The sequence below is a fragment of the Malania oleifera genome, chromosome 12 (genome assembly GCF_029873635.1).
Source record: "Malania oleifera isolate guangnan ecotype guangnan chromosome 12, ASM2987363v1, whole genome shotgun sequence".
Lineage (NCBI taxonomy): Eukaryota > Viridiplantae > Streptophyta > Magnoliopsida > Santalales > Ximeniaceae > Malania > Malania oleifera.
In genome coordinates, this window is record NC_080428.1 from 19247556 (window position 1) to 19254801 (window position 7246).

The following is a 7246-nucleotide window of genomic DNA, read 5'->3' on the forward strand; positions in this document are numbered from 1 at the left end:
ACTTGAAGGGCTGAGACTCCCCAGTTCAATTCCGGGCTGAACTGAACCGGTCTCACTTGCGGGGCTGAGACTCCCTAGTTTAATTAACGGGCTAAATCGAACCGTTACAATAAAATCATTTTGTACATAAAATATGCTTTTGAAATACAAGCAGAGATGTACAACATTAAAATCTAATATGCATTCTCATATGATTTTGAAATGAAGCTCATGTAGAGTATGAGTTTTCTCTCAAAATATTTTTCAAGTAAAACTTGAGAGTTTGGAAAATGATTTTCTTTTCTAAAATGATTGACCTTTATAAAATAGAAGGAGAAGCCTCTCAAGCAAGTATATATTAAATTGATATATGCTCAAGGCTCCCTCTTGTATAACCTAAAGAAATTCTCCAACAAATGTATGTCAAGATAAGAGTAGGAGAATATTAGGGTTTTCTTCAAAATGATTGACCTTAGTAAAATTAATCCCAAGAAGGCATTCAAGCAAAATATATGAGCAAGAATATTAGCCCAAACCTTCAAGAAATTATTCATAATAAATTTCTCTAAAAAATATTTTTTCAAATAAAAGAATATAGGAGAAATTTAATCTTTGAAAACATGAAAAATAGAATGGCCTTCAAGCAATATATATATAGAGAATGTTATATGCTCAAGCCTCTTCAAATATAACCCCAAAAATATTTTCCCCAAAAATGGTTTTCAAAAGAAGAGAATAGGAGACATTCTAATCTTTGAAAATATATCACAAATGAAAGAAGAAGGCCATCAAGCAATATATATGTATATGATATATGCTCAAGCCTCTTCACATAAAACCCCCAAGAATATTTTCTCCCAAAATAATTTTCAAATAAAAGAAGAGTAGGAGAAAAATGAGAATTTAAAGAAAAAATGGGGTATAGAAGTGTGGGAGAATCAAAGAATGATAAACTAAATTAACAAAGAGATTCTCCAACAATTTTCAAGTGTTTTGGGGTTGTATTTATAGGAAAAAACCCCTCGTGACCATTATATAGTCGTTGGGACCTTAAAATAAATTTTTATTTTAAAAACTAGCCATTTTTTGGCCATTGGGACACTTTCTCGAGAAGGTTGGTCGACTAGGCTCAAGGTACGGTCGACTGAGGCTTGAAATCCACGAGTTTCAGTCAACCGTAGTGAAGGTTCAGTCAACCGGCCTCAACTTTTCTGCACGGATACTGTTCAGTGTTTTGACCATAACTTTTTTTATACAACTTCAAATTGGATTTTCTTGATATCATTAGAAAGGTAAGAGAAATTATCACTATTTTCATGTTAAACACATATTAAGTTAATGAGTTTTGGTTTGAGAAAAATGCCCATCAATGAGATGGAAGAAACATGAAGGGATTTTTTCTCTTACGGACATATTTCAGTGTTTTGGCCATAAATTTTTTTGCATAACTCCAATTTGGACATTCTAGGTATCAAACGCAAGCTATCGGAAAATGCCACAATTTTCATGTTGAACATGGTTTGAGATGAAATCGAATTGGGTAAGAAAATTGCTCATTTCTAACAGTCAGTCGATTGGCCGGTTGATCGACCCCTTTGAAAAATTTAGTTTTTTGCCTTCTTTTAACTTTAAAACCATTTAAAAACCTTTGTATAAGTTAGGCATTTTATGAAAAGAGTTTTTCATGTTATTTAGAGGTCCTATGATCAATCTAAGGTCAGGAAGAACTTCAATTTTAAATCATGTAAGATGCATGCACATTCAACCCTAATTACTATTACAACCCAGAAAATAAATAAAGTCTTCGTGTCTTCTGCTCCTTAATGCTCCATGGAATATGCTGATTGGTGTTCTTCTCAGTGCTCTTTACGACTTCCATTTTGCATTCATCACTTGTGCTTACAGAAATATAAACTTGTTCACACTCAGTTATACAAGTGAGATACTGTGGTTTGTCATTATCAAAACAGGGATCGGAATCAAAAAGTCAATACTAATCATCCCTAATTTATGCAAATGAAAGCATACATATAGAGAAGGGGGAAATTATGATCGTTGGGGACTCAAGGGTAATTTAAAAATTTTTATTAATTATGTTTAAGAAATTAACCCCTTTTTACCCGAAATTACCTCGGTTAAAAATTTGCTAACTCAAGAGTTTCGGGTGGCTGAACCATGGTTCGGTTGCCCGAACAGACTCAACGAAAAAAGGTGATTTTTGAAGTTTGGGTGCCCGAGTCAAGGCTCAGTTGGTTAAACCAAGAGATTTTCCAATTGTTTGAGGTTTGGTCACCTGTACAAGAGTTTGGTTAACCGAACTCATGTCTTCGATCGCCCGAAGCTATTTTGAACATGAAGTTTAGGCTACCGAGTTGGTGGGGAAAGGTCAGAGTTATGGTTCAAGCGCCCATGGACGATGCGGTCATTTAAGTTCGACCACCCAAAACCAAGTCAACATTCTGACCGGTCAATGGTTCGGTCGCGCAAAGTGTTTTAAATACTACTGGTTCAGTCGCCTAACCTCTCACATTTTGGCCTATTAAGTCCATTTTTTTCCTTCAATTAATTCCCCAATTATTATAAGTGATTTTGGGGCAACTTATGTGCTTGTGCTGGGACCTAAGGTCTTTCTAGGATAATTTTGAAATGGTCCCAAAAATTCGGTGTCGATCGACCGAAGGTCAACCGAAGGGTGATCCCTAAGGTCTTTCTAAGATCTTGAGCTTATACTCCTACATGCATGATGTGCAGATAATTATAGACCTTTTCTTAATTAAAATTACAGACTCAAAAAGGAATTACAATAAATAAATATGTCAGGGTCATCATTCTTCTTCAAGTTGCTGCATGCTATCAATGTGATCCAATTAGTATCACAAACTTGAAAGTCATCAAACACCCGAGTATTTGTCATAATTAAAACAGGGTATGACCCATAGGGTCAACATACCAATATTCAATATTCAACACTATTATATATTCAGCAAGATGATAATAAAAATATATTCAAGCACGCATGTTATATCTTGCAAAAATTAAAAGAGTAGGGAAGAAAAAGCTGAACACCGTTGTTTTTATAAGGTTCATTCGCAGCCTGCATCCTCGCCTCACGCAACGCTCTGTGAGGATTTCCTTTCCCAACTTCGTTACTAGATGAAGTTACAACCTCTCTCCCTCAAAGGTAGAGTTTGCCTCTCTAACAAGAATCCCCTCTCGCTAGGCAACAATTTAATACCTGAATCGTCAAATAATACAACAAACAACAAAAATTGCTTGTACAAGATAAACGCTCCTCGAATGAGAAGATTAGTACACATTAGATTAAAAAAAATACTTTAAATAAACAATATGAAAGTTAAAGCTCGAAATCATATCACCAGAACTTATTCAAATGTGTGAGATTTGAAAGATCAGATCAGTTTCTAAGAGTATTCATAGAGAACACATGAGCAGTATAGCCAAAGAGTTTATCATAGTATGAACGTGTCGTTCTATTTTCTTTTTGAGTTTTTCGTTATCCTAATGTGCGATAATAACATGTTCTAGGGTTTTAAAAAGTTTCCTTAAGGTTTTCTCTTCATTTGGAAACCAAACATGCAAGATATGGAAACAAGATTAGCACTGTAACTCGTTTAAACATATGCATCAGTCGCCTATCCTCATAGAGTCAGTCGCCTGTGCTCTTTTAAAATCAGCGTATTTTGAAAGTCAGAGTGGGGTTAATCAACTATGCTCTATAGGTTAGTCATCTATGCCTATTTTTTTTTGTATATTTTCAAAACAGTAGCACCACAGTTGCCTGATGATTTATCATCAGTCGCCTGTCCTTTCAGCAAACCTTGCTTTTCATTATTTTTGGTTCCAAAATCAATTCATATATTGGAAAATTTAATTTGGACTTTAAGAAAATATTTTCCATGTATAAAATCAGGTATCTAAGTCCAATGACATATCCTAGGGGCTTCAATCAATCAATATTGAGTTTTGAAGTACTTACGTGAGACTTTCATATGATTTTCCTATCTACATTCCTATTTCTTCATGTTGTGAAGCTTCCAATATGTCTTCTGAGCTTTACGCACTACTTCAATGAGGTTCATGTCTCATATAAGTTGAATTCTTCATGATTATCATGCCTCATGGCCTTAAGTGTGATTTTTCAATCAAAATCTTCAAGCACATCCACTTGAAGTTTTAAGATCACTTAAGTCCTGAAATTCAAAACTTAAATAGACATGTTAAGCAACCTTGATTTTTTATCATCAAAACAAGATTAAGCCTTATTAGGCCAATAACATGACATGGCAAATTTTGCAGCCAAAGTTAGGCTGGAAATGGTAGGAAATGGGGTCGGTCGACCACAAAAAGTGGCTAATCAACAACCTTAATTGCTTTTTCTCTTTTTTTTTTAAATATTTTTTTTACCTTAATTTTTCATATATTCAACTTAATTTTTGTCTTATAAGATAAAAAATGACTATTAATAGATGAACTTTTTGAAGGTTAAGGAGTTGTCCCAAGAGGGGGGGGGGGTTGAATTGGATTATTAAAATTTCTTTTAATTCCTTTCATGAATTCTCAACCTCTTGTTAATCTAGCAATCACACAACCAAACCTTATTTGGACAATCAATCAATAAACTAATACTACAACATAAAAAAAATTGGTTTATAATCACAAGTTCAGTGAATAATTAATTAAGATATTAACATTAAAAAATAAGTGTAAGTATGGTAACTTGAATACTTTGTAGATTTTCAGATATTCTTCCAATAGTTCAATTCAACCAAAATGAACAAAACAAGATACACAAGTTAGATTGATTCTAGCAATGCTTTCAAGATTCAGCACTTTAATAACTCATAGTAATCAATCACAAAATATTCAATCAAGATATGAAATCCAGCTCTTATACAAGTTTCAGATTTTGTAGCCCTGTATATATGAATTTGATTCAAGCCCTGTAGGGAATGAAATTGGTCTTTAAATATGATAAGCAATATAACATCCACACTATTCCCAAAATTCAGTTTTCAAATAAACCTTCAGTTAATAGGTTTTGGGTGTTGACCGATCAATGTACTCCCTTATGGTTTCCGCAATTAATATTGATCAACCAACATACTTCCTTTCGGTTTCCGTAAATCCCAAAAACAAATTAATCTTTAGTTTATTTAAAATCCAATCCACATAGTTTTTATGATTAGGAAATTTAAATCATCCACACAGTTGATATATATTGGAAATTAAAGAGAATAGGGAAAGAGAGTGATACCACATTTTTTACGAGGTTCGACTTATCCTCAGCATACGTCCTTGCCTTTGGCCAATACCACAAAAGGATTCAACTATGTCATTCCTTTCTGGGCGGAACAAACTTTTTACAAGTGATATCCCATGCTCAAACACTCATTAAGTAGGCTAGAGTAACACCTCTCCAAGTGATAGCCCACACTCGGTCACTCCTTCAATAGGCTAGAGCAATGCCTCTCAAAGCAAAAGCCCTATGTTAGATAATAGTGATCCAACAACCCTGAATCGTCTACAAGAAAATAAACAAGAGAAGAGAACTTGTGTACAAGAGACTCTCTCAGATAGAGTAGATTAATACAACAATCAGCACAATATACTTCAAAATAAATTCAATATAAAGTAATTGATGCTCAATGAAATTATACCACCGATGTAATCTTTCTTTGATCAAAGATATAGACTATAAAGTACAATTTCGTGTGAGATGATTAGTAAGAACTCATTTGAGATACTAGCAAGATGTGAGCACGAAAGCTTTTGAGAATTGAGAGCACTTGAGAGTATGTAGCTGCTAAAATTATTTCTTGGTGATTAAAATCCATGTCTTGGGGGCTATTTATAGAGTTTGAAAAGTTAAATCCTTGCTACCCAAGTTTACTTGGAGTGTTAGTCAAGTTTGTAAAAGAATTAGAGCCTAAGAAACCAATTTAAAAATAATTCTCATTGATATTTTAAAATACTGTTCGAGTGGTAGTCACCTGGCACGACATGGCAGGCGCCTGTCTTAGTTCAAATTCAAAAGTTAGAACATTGGAAGTTGCCTGTCAAAACACAAGCAAGTGCCTGGGATGACCAGGCAAGTGCCTATCAAGCACCTATTAGGTGACACCTTTCTGTCTGCCAGTTCTTAAAAAACACAAAATGGGCAGTCGCCTGGGAGGTTTGGGCAGGCGCCTGGGCATTCCAAAACTTTTTTTTTTTTTTTTAAATAATTTAACTTTGAAAACCTTTTTATATTTGAGACCTTTATAATTTATAACTTTAGAAAACATATTTCAAGGTCTTTATAAAAATGGTTTCTTAGATTTTAACTTGTCCTAAAGCGCTTCCATCATATTTATATTGAGTCTTACTTGAAGTACTTATATAAAGATTTTCTTAAGACTTTAAATCTTTCAACTCTTGGAGTCTTCATGCATGTCTTTATTTGAGTCCTTTCTTTTAGTTTTAAACACACTTTGAGCTTCCATAATTTTTCAAACTTCAAGCTTCCATGTTTTTTGCCAATCTTTGATATCCCTTTTTCTTGAGCCACTTGTTTGCATATTTCCATTGAGCTTTCTAAGCTTTGATTCTTGAAACATTTCAACTTGAAAATACATTAAATTCCTTTGATTTGTCATTATCAAAATAAGAGTCGTAAGCCTTGTTAGGCCAACACTCTTGATAGGAAACTAATAAGTTATCCACATATATAATCCATCCACACTGCTAAACAAAAAAAGTATTCCATTACATATCTTCTCTTCTAGTAGATTAGTATAGATTGTAGGAACATATATTTTATTTAATTTTATGCATACTCAACAATATTATTTTGTTGGATAAAATAAAATCTCCTCCCCTAAGATTTAACAAAAAGACAAAGACATTTCTTAAGATTTCAAAAGTAGCATAGACCTCTCTTGAGACTTCAGAAAAGTCACAAACCTCCCCTAAGAAAAAAAAAAAAAAACTTGTCTATTTATAAAATACAAAGGAAGGTTTGTGTCTTTTTGACAAACTTCAATGGAGGTTTTCATAATTTTTTTAAAACTTAGAGGAGGTCCTTGAGATTTTTGAAACCTTAGGAGAGGTTAGTGTTTTTTGCCCTATTAAATTTTTTTAAAAAGTTATGAATAGCACAAAAGACAATGACCTTCCATATGATTTTAAAAATCCAAAGGACCTCTTTTGAGGTTTTAAGAATTTGAAAACCTCTTCTAAGATCTGTCAAAAAGATATAAATTTTTCC